Source organism: Pavona decussata, unplaced genomic scaffold (genome assembly GCF_977016875.1).
Source record: "Pavona decussata unplaced genomic scaffold, jaPavDecu1.1 SCAFFOLD_188, whole genome shotgun sequence".
NCBI lineage: Eukaryota > Metazoa > Cnidaria > Anthozoa > Scleractinia > Agariciidae > Pavona > Pavona decussata.
In genome coordinates, this window is record NW_028145597.1 from 16826 (window position 1) to 31898 (window position 15073).

The following is a 15073-nucleotide window of genomic DNA, read 5'->3' on the forward strand; positions in this document are numbered from 1 at the left end:
TTTAATTCTATTTTTCTTTTTTCTTGACCTGGTCGCCTTCATTCACCGTTGTGCTGGGTCTTGACTATTGTATATAGTGTATATATGTGTTTTCAGTTTAGGGCGGGAGAGGCTTGGCTGTGGCCTTGTCTCCCGGGGCCTCTTTCGCTTGTATTGTATTAGGCCTAGGGCAAACGTCGAATCTAAGTCGCGTCGAATTTATAAAAAATAGGTTCGACAAAGAGTCGACTTAATTCCAGTGTGGTAGCAAACGTCGAACCTGCGTAGACCCTAATTCACAAGCTGCACTTCGTGAAACACGGGAATAAGCACGTGTCCCCGTGCTATTAGGGACCTTACGAAAACACCACGGCGACGGCGACGACAACGCCACAACACAAAAAGCTTAATGAGCAAAAACAATCGCTCTGCACGTGCGTTTTAAATTTTGGTACATTACTTTGTCGTCCTCTGCAAAACCTCAACGTGAAATGACCAAATTCAAGGTTTTGTGGAGAACGTGAACCCACGGGAGTGAATTTTTCATTCTCTTCCTTAACGTGAACGGTACTCCTACCAATTTGGTTCCTGGGTAGTTTGTCGTTTGTGTATACAAGTTGAATGAGTTAAAATAATCGCGAAGTAGCACAAATGAAATAAAGTTATACTTTCAAATGACGTTTGCGTTGGCGTCACCGTCTTGCATTCGTAAGGTCCCTATTCACTCGATGCGCGGCTAGTTACTGCTAGGACTTGCTAGCGAAATGCCGAAATACAGTGCTCGTCGGGCTTTTCTTTGACAATTAATTGCGAAAAATAGAAAGAGAAGACTCAAACACTGAGCATTTATTGCAAATAGGCAATTCGCGTTTCAATCATTTATATTTAGTGTTCATGAAACACGAAAAACACATTTCCATCACGCTGTGCGACGTCAGTAATGGCTTTCGATAGCTCGCCATTTCTGGTCGCGAAATTGTCTTTGTACAGCGCATGCTCGTCAGGGGGGGAAATAGCGTTTGGCAGATGGGGGAGTCGGTATTTTTGTGACGTTTGCGCAGTCCATCACATTTGAATCAATTATTTTGTAATTTGCATGATTTATGAATTGAGTTCGGCGCGTGTTTAGAACGGCGTTTGCTGTAACGCCGAATCACTGTCGCATTATCCGACTTGGCAAGTCGAACTTATGCTGGAGTCGAACCAATTAATTTGAGTCGAACTTAATTGCGGCAAACGTCGCACCATTCATGCGCCTATTTCAAAATTAATAGGTTCGACGAATTAAGTTCGACTAAGATTCGACGTTTGCCCTAGGCCTTAGTTGTTTTGTTGTAGTTTTTGAATTTACTTGTGCTTGTAAAATATATTGTATTTACTCTGCTTGTAAATAGTATTTCTCATCTTTGACTTTTTCTATATAGTATTTCAATTTTGTAATCTTCTTTTTGAGATATAATTTTGTACTCTACCTCTCGTACTTTTTGTTATTTAGCTTCCTAATCTACTTCTCGTATGATCCACAGGTGAACGAAAGAGAAAACGTAACAACTGACTTAAATCCCACAGCAGATCGATTATTGACTGAGGAACTGGGCCGAGAGCCATGCTGTCTGCGCAAGAGTGCATCGGCTGGGCAGTAATCTACGTCACTGAGGGTGTCGTCATAGTGACACTCAATGTTATCACCGTCGTCGCTTTTATGAGGAACTCTAACCTTCGCAAACGCAGCACGTATTTGCTTATAAATCTGGCGGTGGTTGATATGTGTGTTGGATTTACAGGAACTTGTACCTTGTATGAACTCGGAACGTACTGTTTTCTCTGGAAGGATTCAGTAGACGGGCATTTACTGGCATTCGCACAAGTGCTCCGTTCTTTCTTCGTCATGTCCTCTCTCGTAAACATTACAAACATCTCTTTAAAACGACTGCATGCGACGTTTTATCCATTTCGGCACCGCTTCGTCAAGAAATATTTTTACTGGGTAGTTATTGTACTGAGTTATCTTTTACCTGCATTTCTGACTCCTATAACGTTTGGTCACGTTTTTGATTATTCCTTGGAGAGAATGTTCAAAGTGTTGTCTTGTTTTACACCAATTTGCATCGCTATGATTGTTTTGTGTTACTCTCTCATTCTCATCAAAGTCAGGTGCAGCCCTCACCCTCGACGTAATACCGAGGTTAGCAGGGAGAAGAAACTAACAGTCACCCTGTTTATTGTGACTGCCGTCTCACTACTGATGTGGGTACCGTACATTATTCAATCTTTTCTTTGGTTCATAACTCCAATTTTTAGGTCCTGGCCGTCACATTTAACCTGTTCTGTTATTATGTTATTAGGAGCAAACTCTCTGGTTAATCCTTTGTTGTATGCCATTAGAATGCCAGAATTCAAAAGAGCTCTAAAGAAAATGTTTTGTAAATCTACTCAGGAAAGACGCGTTCAGGATTTTCCTCTTAAAGCTATGAAACAGCCATGCCGACAAGACAACTGTCAGTATCCCCGCCCCCTAGCTTTCCCCGACTCTCTAAGATTTTGAAAATCCAACATGGCGGCTTCGGCTTAACGACTACTTGGGAGATTCTGGCTTTCGCGAGCCGTCCGAAAGCACCTGGGCCGGGTTGTTTCACAGCCGATTAACGCTAATCCACGATTAAAAGTTAACCGAGGTTTTTAACTCGCTCATTAAACATTATTTTAAAGGCTCATTTTAATCAAATGGTAAATAAAATTCCAAGGCAAAACTTAGGGGAAAAAACTTTTTGGGAAGAATCCTTACGGATTAGTAAATATACTCGAATCAAAGTTCACGTTAACCCACGATTACCTTAATCGTGTTTTGAACAACTCGGACCATTGCAGGCTATGTAATCAAACATCTGATTTTTGTTTCCGATTCTAATTTTGAACTGTAGTGCCGTAAATTATAGTAATATATTAGTTGACGAACGTTCAGCTAACGCTACAACAGTTTTATTTAATATCGAAGTTATCGGTCCCAGTCACTAACTGATGATGGGCTTCACTCATTCCTGTAATAACCATGATAGACTCTTATTATCCGTATGCATGTAAACAGCGTTAATACAATCAACAAAATATATTTTTATATATCATTTACCCAGTCAAGGGGAATGTCTAAGCCTCGATTATTTTTCGAGCACACTTTAGGGTCAATTTATTTATTTTTTCGAAGTAGATCTGGCCGGTAGCATATTGCCAAAGTCCTTCTTCTCATCTCTAAACAACCACGCCCCTTCCTATTTGTAAGCACGGTATCAGTCCCAAGGCGGAAATTTCAGAGCGTATATGCACACTAACCATAAAAGTTCCTTTCCTAAGAGGAAAAGGGCAGTTTACTGCATATCGACGCTTAGTTTTCTACTAAAGTTTAATTGTTTTGATTACGAGTCACATTGAAGAAAATTGAATAAATAGGTGAACGAGAAATGAACATTACGTCAGTAAACTGGAATGGTTTTTGGAGGGTTCGCTAAAGGTTCTGGCCAAGATTCATCGAGTTGTGAAGTCCGCGAATACACATGTTTTGGCAAAGGTTGTCCAAAAAAAAGGGTAAAAGTGTCAGTACGACAATGCCGAAAGGTAGTCTGTTAATGAATCATAAATTTCAATAAAACCTCAGAATCCATCTCAGAAAGGTCGAGACATTTCCGATTTCTGGATTTAGGGTTAATTGCAAAGGGTTATACTACCACTACGTGGAGACATTTTAAAAAAAGATAATGGTTATAATTAAAGGTACTTGTGGAAGTAGGGGGCCCCAGAAACGTTAACATATGCCTTTGTCTCCATTTTAAAACATAGGAAATTAACATCGATTCGCATTTTTAGTTTCGAAACTGATGAAAACCGACGTCACTGTGCTGTGATACAACTGAATCGATTTTTCCGGATACTGTCAGCTTGAACTCTGGTGGATCCATAAAGTCCTCCAAGTTTGATGTTGGCCCCTGGTAAAATTTAATTTTCCGACTAAAATCCATAATATGAAGATGATAATGATGATGTGTGTTAGTGTTAGTGTGTATAGGATAGGATAGGATAACTTTATTTATACACCGCACGGTATTTCCATAGCTTTCCATCAGCTACATAATTATCATTATCAACTAACTATCTATCTACCCAACTAGAATTATAAAAGTTAAAAAATTATCAAACAATAAATGCTGCTTTTCTTGGAGGCCGTGTTTAAAATCTTACCTATAACTGTTGCGTCTCAATTTAGTCATAAAATCATTCAAGGAAGTCGCTTGGCGTAATTCTATTGGTAAACTGTTCCACAACTAAGCTCCACTGTAAAAGAAACTTTTCTTCAAGTAATCAGTGCTTGGTTGTGAAAGAGTTAGTTAAGAATTCAAATTATCGCGAACAACAAAACATAATCTTAAATATTCTGGTGTCATCCCATTTAAAGCTTTAGCCTTTCTCAATCTTTGATTACGGTGTGTGCCTGGGGAGAGGGGGGGTGGGGGGATGGGTCTTCCCTAAAATTAGTGAGAAAAATCAGCTGTGAGTTTCATGATGATCCATTCTGCTGAAAAAAGCTGTAGACCAATAAATGTTTCGAACCTCTGAGGTAATATCAGTCAGAGTGCTGACGTCAGTTTGTAATATAATAGTTGAACACACAGGTGCGAGAGTATCATTTGGAGATGTATTCAGTCGAATCTTGTACTCAGCTATCACTCGGTAAGTTGTATTACAACCTGAACACTTTATTCTGGAAGAGGAGCCTTATTCTTAAGGTAAGATCTGCTCTTCATGCAGTGTATACTTTTCTCCAGTAATTAGCTACCCTTGGTTTGATTTTGTTGTGTTAATCCACAAACTCTGTATTAACTTGATGGTTAACCTTTTTACTCTCAAAGTCAACTTTTGAGAATGCTCTGATCGATTCATTGACACAATATTGTCCTTTCGTCAAGTCAATACGGTATCAGCGCTTTTCCATCTCCCTCTTATTAATTTCTTGTGTATTTATATTTGTTCTTTTACACCACAGGTTAACAAAAAGACAACATAAATTTATTTGAGTGAATCCCACGACAGATCGATAACGAGAAGATTGCGCCGAGACCATGCCCAATTCTGTAAAAGAGTGCAACGCTTGGTCTGTAATTTACGTCACTGAATCTATCGCCATAGCAACACTAAATGCCATCACCATCGTTGCTTTTATAAGGAACTCTAACCTTCGCAAACGCAGCACGTATCTGCTTATAAATCTGGCGGTGACTGATATGTTTGTTGGCTTAACAGGAAGTTACACCTTCTATGAACTCGGAACGTACTGTTTTTTCTGGAAGGCTTCGTTAGGCCAGCAAGTTCTGTTTTTGGCAGAAGTACTTCGTCTTTTATTCCGCACCTCTTCCCTCCTTAATATAACAAACATCTCTTTAGAACGACTGCATGCGACGTTTCTTCCATTTAAGCACCGCTTCGTCAGGAAATGTTTTTACTGGATAGTTATTGTAATGAGCTATCTTTTAGCTACGTTTCTTTCATGTATATCTTTGGGTCTCCTTTTCGATTATTCCATGGAGCAAATGTTTAAACTAATGTCTTCGTTGACATCGATTTGCATCGCTGTTATTGTTTTGTGTTACTCTCTCATTCTCATCAAAGTCAGGTGCAGACCTCATCCTCGACATCATGTGGAGGTTAGCAGGGAGAAGAAACTCACGGTCACCCTGTTTATCGTGACTGCCGTCTCACTACTGATGTGGCTGCCGTTTATTGTTCACTCCTTTTTTTCGCTCACCAATCCTAGTTTAAACTCCTGGCCCTCCTACTTAAGTGTTGTTGTTATGTTATTAGATGCAAACTCCCTGGTCAATCCTTTATTATATTCCATACGAATGCCAGAATTCAGAAGAGCTCTGAAGAAAATGTTTTGTAAACCTAGGCAGGATGGACGCGTTCACGATTTTCGACTTAACGCTGTACAACATGCACATTAATGTCGTTAAAACATTGGACGGTGTTTTTCAGTACATAACGCGTCTGTTGTTTGTAAATTCTGATCTGTAATCCAATCATTGATGCAATGTGCTCCCATTAGTAACAATATCTTGAAAATTAGTTGGAATAATTTTCAACAGTTACCATCGCTAACTAATAACAATCTTATACTCTTATTATCGCATGTAGTTAATATTTTGCTGTATTTTGATAACACACAAAAATATATTAATTACCCTTTAAAAGTGAATGTGCGTCTATTCGTTTCGAATCCCGTCGTATGTTTCGAAAGTCTGCTTTCCATATGATCGCTACGATCACACTCGTGATCGAACCAAGTGAGGACCACTAGGGGGTGGGTGTACCAAGTGTGGACCACGAGGGGGTGAGTGTACCAAGTGTGGACCACTAAGGCGTGATTGTACCAAGTGTGGACTACTAGGGGGTGAGTGTACCAAGTGTGGACTACTAGGGGGTGAGTGTACCAAGTGTGGACTACTAAGGGGTGAGTGTACCAAGTGTGGACCACTAAGGCGTGATTGTACCAAGTGTGGACTACTAAGGGGTGAGTGTACCAAGTGTGGACCACTAAGGCGTGATTGTACCAAGTGTGGACTACTAAGGGGTGAGTGTACCAAGTGTGGACCACTAAGGCGTGATTGTACCAAGTGTGGACTACTAAGGGGTGAGTGTACCAAGTGTGGACTACTAAGGGGTGAGTGTATCAAGTGTGGACTACTAAGGGGTGAGTGTACCAAGTGTGGACCACTAAGGCGTGATTGTACCAAGTGTGGACTACTAAGGGGTGAGTGTACCAAGTGTGGACTACTAAGGCGTGATTGTACCAAGTGTGGACTACTAAGGGGTGAGTGTACCAAGTGTGGACTACTAAGGGGTGAGTGTACCAAGTGTGGACTACTAAGGCGTGATTGTACCAAGTGTGGACTACTAAGGGGTGAGTGTACCAAGTGTGGACTACTAAGGGGTGATTGTACCAAGTGTGGACTACTAAGGGGTGAGTGTACCAAGTGTGGACTACTAAGGGGTGAGTGTACCAAGTGTGGACCACTAAGGGGTGAGTGTACCAAGTGTGGACTACTAAGGGGTGAGTGTACCAAGTGTGGACCACTAAGGGGTGATTGTACCAAGTGTGGACTACTAAGGGGTGAGTGTACCAAGTGTGGACTACTAAGGGGTGATTGTACCAAGTGTGGACCACTAAGGGGTGATTGTACCAAGTGTGGACCACTAAGGGGTGATTGTACCAAGTGTGGACTACTAAGGGGTGAGTGTACCAAGTGTGGACTACTAAGGGGTGAGTGTACCAAGTGTGGACTACTAAGGGGTGAGTGTACCAAGTGTGGACCACTAAGGGGTGAGTGTACCAAGTGTGGACTACTAAGGGGTGAGTGTACCAAGTGTGGACCACTAAGGGGTGAGTGTACCAAGTGTGGACTACTAAGGGGTGAGTGTACCAAGTGTGGACCACTAAGGGGTGATTGTACCAAGTGTGGACTACTAAGGGGTGAGTGTACCAAGTGTGGACTACTAAGGGGTGAGTGTACCAAGTGTGGACTACTAAGGGGCGAGTGTACCGTAAAGCACGCCATGCAAGTAAAGGACATTAAGTAAGGTAGGCTCTACTACGTAAAGTAGCTATAGTATGAGTTTTACTATAGAAATTTATAATTGGTTTTACACTAAGTACTGCCCGATGTTAGGTTTGGCTGTATTATTACAATTAGATGTTTTCATTTATCAAAAGAAAAAAATTCGGAGATTAAAATTCCGTCCCCTTTAACTTTCTCCAACTTAAATTTTTAGTTGAAGCATCTAAACAAATTGAATCGAAACTTCCTTTGCTTCGAAAAAAAACCAGTTTCCCCTAGATTTGGTTTGTTAGATTTTTACTCCCGATTTTTGGAACTCACCATTATTTTGTCAAACGAAATTCGATTTCCTTAATAGGTTAGGAAAATCGGCATTCCACTGTATTACAATGGGGAGAAAACGATCTGGGAAAACAGGAGTCAACGGCATCATAAGTATTTTGTTCAGATGTTATCAACGTTAACCTATGCCTTTGTCTCCATTTTGAAGGGTAGAAAATTAACATGGATTCGCATTTTTAGTTTCGAAACTGATGAAAACCGACGTCACTGTCCTGTGACACAACTGAATCGATTTTTTCTGGATACTGTGCGCTTAAACTCTGGTGGATCAATAAAGTCCTCCAAGTTTGATGTTAGCCCCTGGTAAAATTTGACTTTCCGACTAAAACCCATAATGAAAAGGTTAATAATGATGATGTGTGTTAGTGTGTGTGTGTAGGATAGGCTGGATAGGATAGGATAGGATAGGATAGGATAGGATAGGATAACTTTATTTATACGGTATTTCCATCAGCTACATAATTATCATTATCAACTAACTATCTATCTACCTAACTAGAATTATAAAAGTTAAAAAATGATAAATGCTGCTTTTCTTGGAGGCTGTGTTTAAAATCTTACCTATAACTGTGGCGTCTCAATTTAGTCATAAAATCATTCAAGGAAGTTGCTTGGCGTAATTCTATTAGTAAAATGTTCCACAACTGGGCTCCACTGTATGAGAAACGTTTCTTCAAATAATCATTGCAAGGTTGTGGAAGAGTTAGCGTGTTTTCAGTATTCCTTAAATGATAAGAACTGAGAACAAAACATGCATGATCTTAAATATTCTGTTGTCATCCCATTTAAAGTTTTCTGCGTTATGATAGATTTCTTATCCAGGGGATGGATCTTCTCTAAACTTAGTGAAGAAAAATCTGCAGTGAGTTTTATGATGATCCATTTTGGTGAAAATAGTTGCAGACCAATAGCTGTTTCGAACCTCTGAAGTAATATCAGTCAGAGCAATGAGGTCAATTTGTCAGAAGATAATAGTTAAACACACAGGTGCGAGTATCATTTTGAGATAGATTCAGTCGAAGCCAGTAGTCAGCGATCACTCGATAATTTAATTTGTATTAAAACCTGAACACTTCATTCTCGTCAAAGAGCCTTATTCTTAAGGTAAGATCTGCTCTTCATGCAGTGTACACTTTTCTCCAGTAACTTCTCTTGGTTTGAATTTGTTGTGTTGAACCACGAACTCTGTATTAACTTGATGGTAAACGTTTTTACTCTCAAAGTCAAACTCTTGAGAATGCCGTGATTGATTCATATAGATTGTCCTTTCGTCTGGTCAATACGGTATAAGCACTTTTCATCTCCCTCTTATTAATTTCTTGTGTATTTATATTTGTTCTTTTACGCCACAGGTGAACAAAAAGAAAGCATAAATTTATTTGAGTGAATCCCACGGCAAATCGATAACGCGCGAGGAGATTGCGCCGAGATCATGCCCAATTCTGCAAAAGAGTGCATCGCTTGGGCTGTAATTTACGTCACTGAATCTATCGCCATAGCAACAATAAATGCCATCACCATCGTTGCTTTTATGAGGAACTCTAACCTTCGCAAACGCAGCACGTATCTGCTTATAAATCTGGCGGTGACTGATGTGTTTGTTGGCTTAACAGGAAGTTACACCTTCTATGAACTCGGAACGTACTGTTTTTTCTGGAAGGCTTCGTTAGGCCAGCAAGTTCTGTTTTTGGCAGAAGTACTTCGTCTTTTATTCCGCACCTCTTCCCTCCTTAATATAACAAACATCTCTTTAGAACGACTGAATGCGACGTTTCTTCCATTTAAGCACCGCTTCGTCAGGAAATGTTTTTACTGGATAGTTATTGTAATGAGCTATCTTTTAGCTACGTTTCTTTCATGTATGTCTTTGGGTCTCCTTTTAGATTATTCCATGGAGCAAATGTTTAAACTAATGTCTTCGTTGACATCGATTTGCATCGCTGTTATTGTTTTGTGTTACTCTCTCATTCTCATCAAAGTCAGGTGCAGACCTCATCCTCGACATCATGTGGAGGTTAGCAGGGAGAAGAAACTCACGGTCACCCTGTTTATCGTGACTGCCGTCTCACTACTGATGTGGCTGCCGTTTATTGTTCACTCTTTTTTTTCGCTCACCAATCCTAGTTTAAACTCCTGGCCCTCCTACTTAAGTGTTGTTGTTATGTTATTAGATGCAAACTCCCTGGTCAATCCTTTATTATATTCCATACGAATGCCAGAATTCAGAAGAGCTCTGAAGAAGGCAGGGTGGACGCGTTCACGATTTTCGACTTAACGCTGTACAACATGCACATTAATGTCGTTAAAACATTGGACGGTGTTTTTCAGTACATAACGCGTCTGTTGTTTGTAAATTCTGATCTGTAATCCAATCATTGATGCAATGTGCTCCCATTAGTAACAATATCTTGAAAATTAGTTGGAATAATTTTCAACAGTTACCATCGCTAACTAATAACAATCTTATACTCTTATTATCGCATGTAGTTAATATTTTGCTGTATTTTGATAACACACAAAAATATATTAATTACCCTTTAAAAGTGAATGTGCGTCTATTCGTTTCGAATCCCGTCGTATGTTTCGAAAGTCTGCTTTCCATATGATCGCTACGATCACACTCGTGATCGAACCAAGTGAGGACCACTAGGGGGTGAGTGTACCAAGTGTGGACCACGAGGGGGTGAGTGTACCAAGTGTGGACCACTAAGGCGTGATTGTACCAAGTGTGGACTACTAAGGGGTGAGTGTACCAAGTGTGGACTACTAAGGCGTGATTGTACCAAGTGTGGACTACTAAGGGGTGAGTGTACCAAGTGTGGACTACTAAGGCGTGATTGTACCAAGTGTGGACTACTAAGGGGTGAGTGTACCAAGTGAGGACCACTAAGGCGTGATTGTACCAAGTGTGGACTACTAAGGGGTGAGTGTACCAAGTGTGGACCACTAAGGCGTGATTGTACCAAGTGTGGACTACTAAGGGGTGAGTGTACCAAGTGTGGACCACTAAGGCGTGATTGTACCAAGTGTGGACCACTAAGGGGTGAGTGTACCAAGTGTGGACCACTAAGGGGTGATTGTACCAAGTGTGGACCACTAAGGGGTGAGTGTACCAAGTGTGGACTACTAAGGCGTGATTGTACCAAGTGTGGACTACTAAGGGGTGAGTGTACCAAGTGTGGACCACTAAGGGGTGAGTGTACCAAGTGTGGACCACTAAGGGGTGAGTGTACCAAGTGTGGACCACTAAGGGGTGAGTGTACCAAGTGTGGACTACTAAGGGGCGAGTGTACCGTAAAGCACGCCATGCAAGTAAAGGACATTAAGTAAGGTAGGCTCTACTACGTAAAGTAGCTATAGTATGAGTTTTACTATAGAAATTTATAATTGGTTTTACACTAAGTACTGCCCGATGTTAGGTTTGGCTGTATTATTACAATTAGATGTTTTCATTTATCAAAAGAAAAAAATTCGGAGATTAAAATTCCGTCCCCTTTAACTTTCTCCAACTTAAATTTTTAGTTGAAGCATCTAAACAAATTGAATCGAAACTTCCTTTGCTTCGAAAAAAAAAACCAGTTTCCCCTAGATTTGGTTTGTTAGATTTTTACTCCCGATTTTTGGAACTCACCATTATTTTGTCAAACGAAATTCGATTTCCTTAATAGGTTAGGAAAATCGGCATTCCACTGTATTACAATGGGGAGAAAACGATCTGGGAAAACAGGAGTCAACGGCATCATAAGTATTTTGTTCAGATGTTATCAACGTTAACCTATGCCTTTGTCTCCATTTTGAAGGGTAGAAAATTAACATGGATTCGCATTTTTAGTTTCGAAACTGATGAAAACCGACGTCACTGTCCTGTGACACAACTGAATCGATTTTTTCTGGATACTGTGCGCTTAAACTCTGGTGGATCAATAAAGTCCTCTAAGTTTGATGTTAGCCCCTGGTAAAATTTGACTTTCCGACTAAAACCCATAATGAAAAGGTTAATAATGATGATGTGTGTTAGTGTGTGTGTGTAGGATAGGCTGGATAGGATAGGATAGGATAGGATAGGATAGGATAGGATAGGATAGGATAACTTTATTTATACGGTATTTCCATGAGCTACATAATTATCATTATCAACTAACTATCTATCTACCTAACTAGAATTATAAAAGTTAAAAAATGATAAATGCTGCTTTTCTTGGAGGCTGTGTTTAAAATCTTACCTATAACTGTGGCGTCTCAATTTAGTCATAAAATCATTCAAGGAAGTTGCTTGGCGTAATTCTATTAGTAAAATGTTCCACAACTGGGCTCCACTGTATGAGAAACGTTTCTTCAAATAATCATTGCAAGGTTGTGGAAGAGTTAGCGTGTTTTCAGTATTCCTTAAATGATAAGAACTGAGAACAAAACATGCATGATCTTAAATATTCTGTTGTCATCCCATTTAAAGTTTTCTGCGTTATGATAGATTTCTTATCCAGGGGATGGATCTTCTCTAAACTTAGTGAAGAAAAATCTGCAGTGAGTTTTATGATGATCCATTTTGGTGAAAATAGTTGCAGACCAATAGCTGTTTCGAACCTCTGAAGTAATATCAGTCAGAGCAATGAGGTCAATTTGTCAGAAGATAATAGTTAAACACACAGGTGCGAGTATCATTTGGAGACAGATTCAGTCGAAGCCAGTAGTCAGCGATCACTCGATAATTTAATTTGTATTAAAACCTGAACACTTCATTCTCGTCAAAGAGCCTTATTCTTAAGGTAAGATCTGCTCTTCATGCAGTGTACACTTTTCTCCAGTAACTTCTCTTGGTTTGAATTTGTTGTGTTGAACCACGAACTCTGTATTAACTTGATGGTAAACGTTTTTACTCTCAAAGTCAAACTCTTGAGAATGCCGTGATTGATTCATATAGATTGTCCTTTCGTCTGGTCAATACGGTATAAGCACTTTTCATCTCCCTCTTATTAATTTCTTGTGTATTTATATTTGTTCTTTTACGCCACAGGTGAACAAAAAGAAAGCATAAATTTATTTGAGTGAATCCCACGGCAAATCGATAACGCGCGAGGAGATTGCGCCGAGATCATGCCCAATTCTGCAAAAGAGTGCATCGCTTGGGCTGTAATTTACGTCACTGAATCTATCGCCATAGCAACAATAAATGCCATCACCATCGTTGCTTTTATGAGGAACTCTAACCTTCGCAAACGCAGCACGTATCTGCTTATAAATCTGGCGGTGACTGATGTGTTTGTTGGCTTAACAGGAAGTTACACCTTCTATGAACTCGGAACGAACTGCTTTTTCTGGAAGGCTTCGTTAGACCAGCGAGTTCTGTTTTTGGCAGTAGTTCTCCGTGTTTTATTCCGCATCTCTTCCCTCCTAAATATAACAAACATCTCTTTAGAACGACTGCATGCGACCTTTCTTCCATTTAAGCACCGCTTCGTCAGGAAATGTTTCTACTGGGTAGTTATTGTAATGAGCTATCTTTTAGCTACGTTTCTTTCATGTATGTCTTTGGGTCTCCTTTTCGATTTTTCCTTGGAGCAAACGTTTATACTAATGTCTTCGTTGACATCGATTTGCATCGCTGTTATTGTTTTGCGTTACTCGCTCATCCTCATCAAAGTCAGGTGCAGACCTCATCCTCGACATCACGTGGAGGTTAGCAGGGAGAAGAAACTCACGGTCACCCTGTTTATTGTGACTGCCGTCTCACTACTCATGTGGCTGCCGTTTATTGTTAACACCCTTTTTTGGCTCACAAATCCAAGTTTCATCTCCTGGTCGTCCTACGTAAATGTTGTTGTTATGTTCTTAGATGCAAACTCCCTGGTTAATCCTATATTATATTCCATTCGAATGCCAGAATTCAGAAGAGCGCTGAAGAAAATGTTTTGTAAACCTAGGCAGGATGGACGCGTTCAGGATTTTCGACTTAACGCTGTACAACATGCACATTAATGTCGTTAAAACATTGGACGGTGTTTCTCAGTACGTAGCGTGTCTGTTGTTTGTTTATTCTGATCTGTAATCCAATCATAAATGCAATGTGTTGCCATAAGTAACAGTATCTAGAAAATTAGTTGGAGTACGTTTCAACAGTTGTTATGATCTTATCGCACACTAGGTCCTAACTGAATTCGATTCCTATCGCAAAAAATAAACTCTTATTATCGCATGTAATTAATATTTAGATGTATTTTTATAACACACACTGAAATATATCAATTACCCTTTCAAAGTGAATGTGCGCCTATTCGTCTCGAATCCCGTCGTGTGTTTCGAAAGTCTAGTTTCCATATGATCGCCTTACGATCACACTGTTAAATGCAAGTTATACACCGTGAAGTATTCGCTCACGACTTGTACGTAGAAATGATTGTCTAGGATTTTCCCCCCGTGATTTTTGATCATTTCAGTTCACTTAAGGAGGCTCGCGGCAGTGTTTTTGGACTTGGGGCATTTTAAAGATATCTCGATTCAGTTATGCAAAGTAGGAACTTTTTCATTCATGTGCGCTTTATTTTTACTGTATTTAAACATAAGTATCTTAAAATCGGAGACACCCATGAAGCTCAATATACATTTAGAATGTGTTGCTATGAGGAAAGACCCTTTAACAGAAAAGACAAAGTGTCAAATTTTATTTTGTTAGAGATATTGGTGAAAAATGCGGGAATAAACAAAAGCACCCCATAAAAATTGATTCATTATTTACTTGAAAACGCTTTTGCAGATTTTTTTCTAATTTCGCCTACAAGTTGTCTAGATTGAATAGTTTAAATCCCGAAAGTTTCGTCATAAAGTGTCTGACTAAATTTCGAGATAATCGACAATGTTAAAAATGAGAGGCTATGCGCTTCCGCTGCCATGGTAATGGCTGTTGCTTGGAAACTGAAGGGAAAATAAACTTTGATCATATGTTGAAATGATGATGTAGTATGAAGGAGATCGAAGTTTATCTTGTATGCGAGATTGTAATTTCAAAACTTCCACCCTAAGTCCAAAAAAACTGCCGCGAGCCTCCTTAAACGCTTGCAATAAAATAGCGCGTGTTAAAGCTCGCTTGGTTACAGTTTTAAACATCCAAGAGACAAATTAATGTAATTTAATCTAAGTTTTACTGTATCTGATAC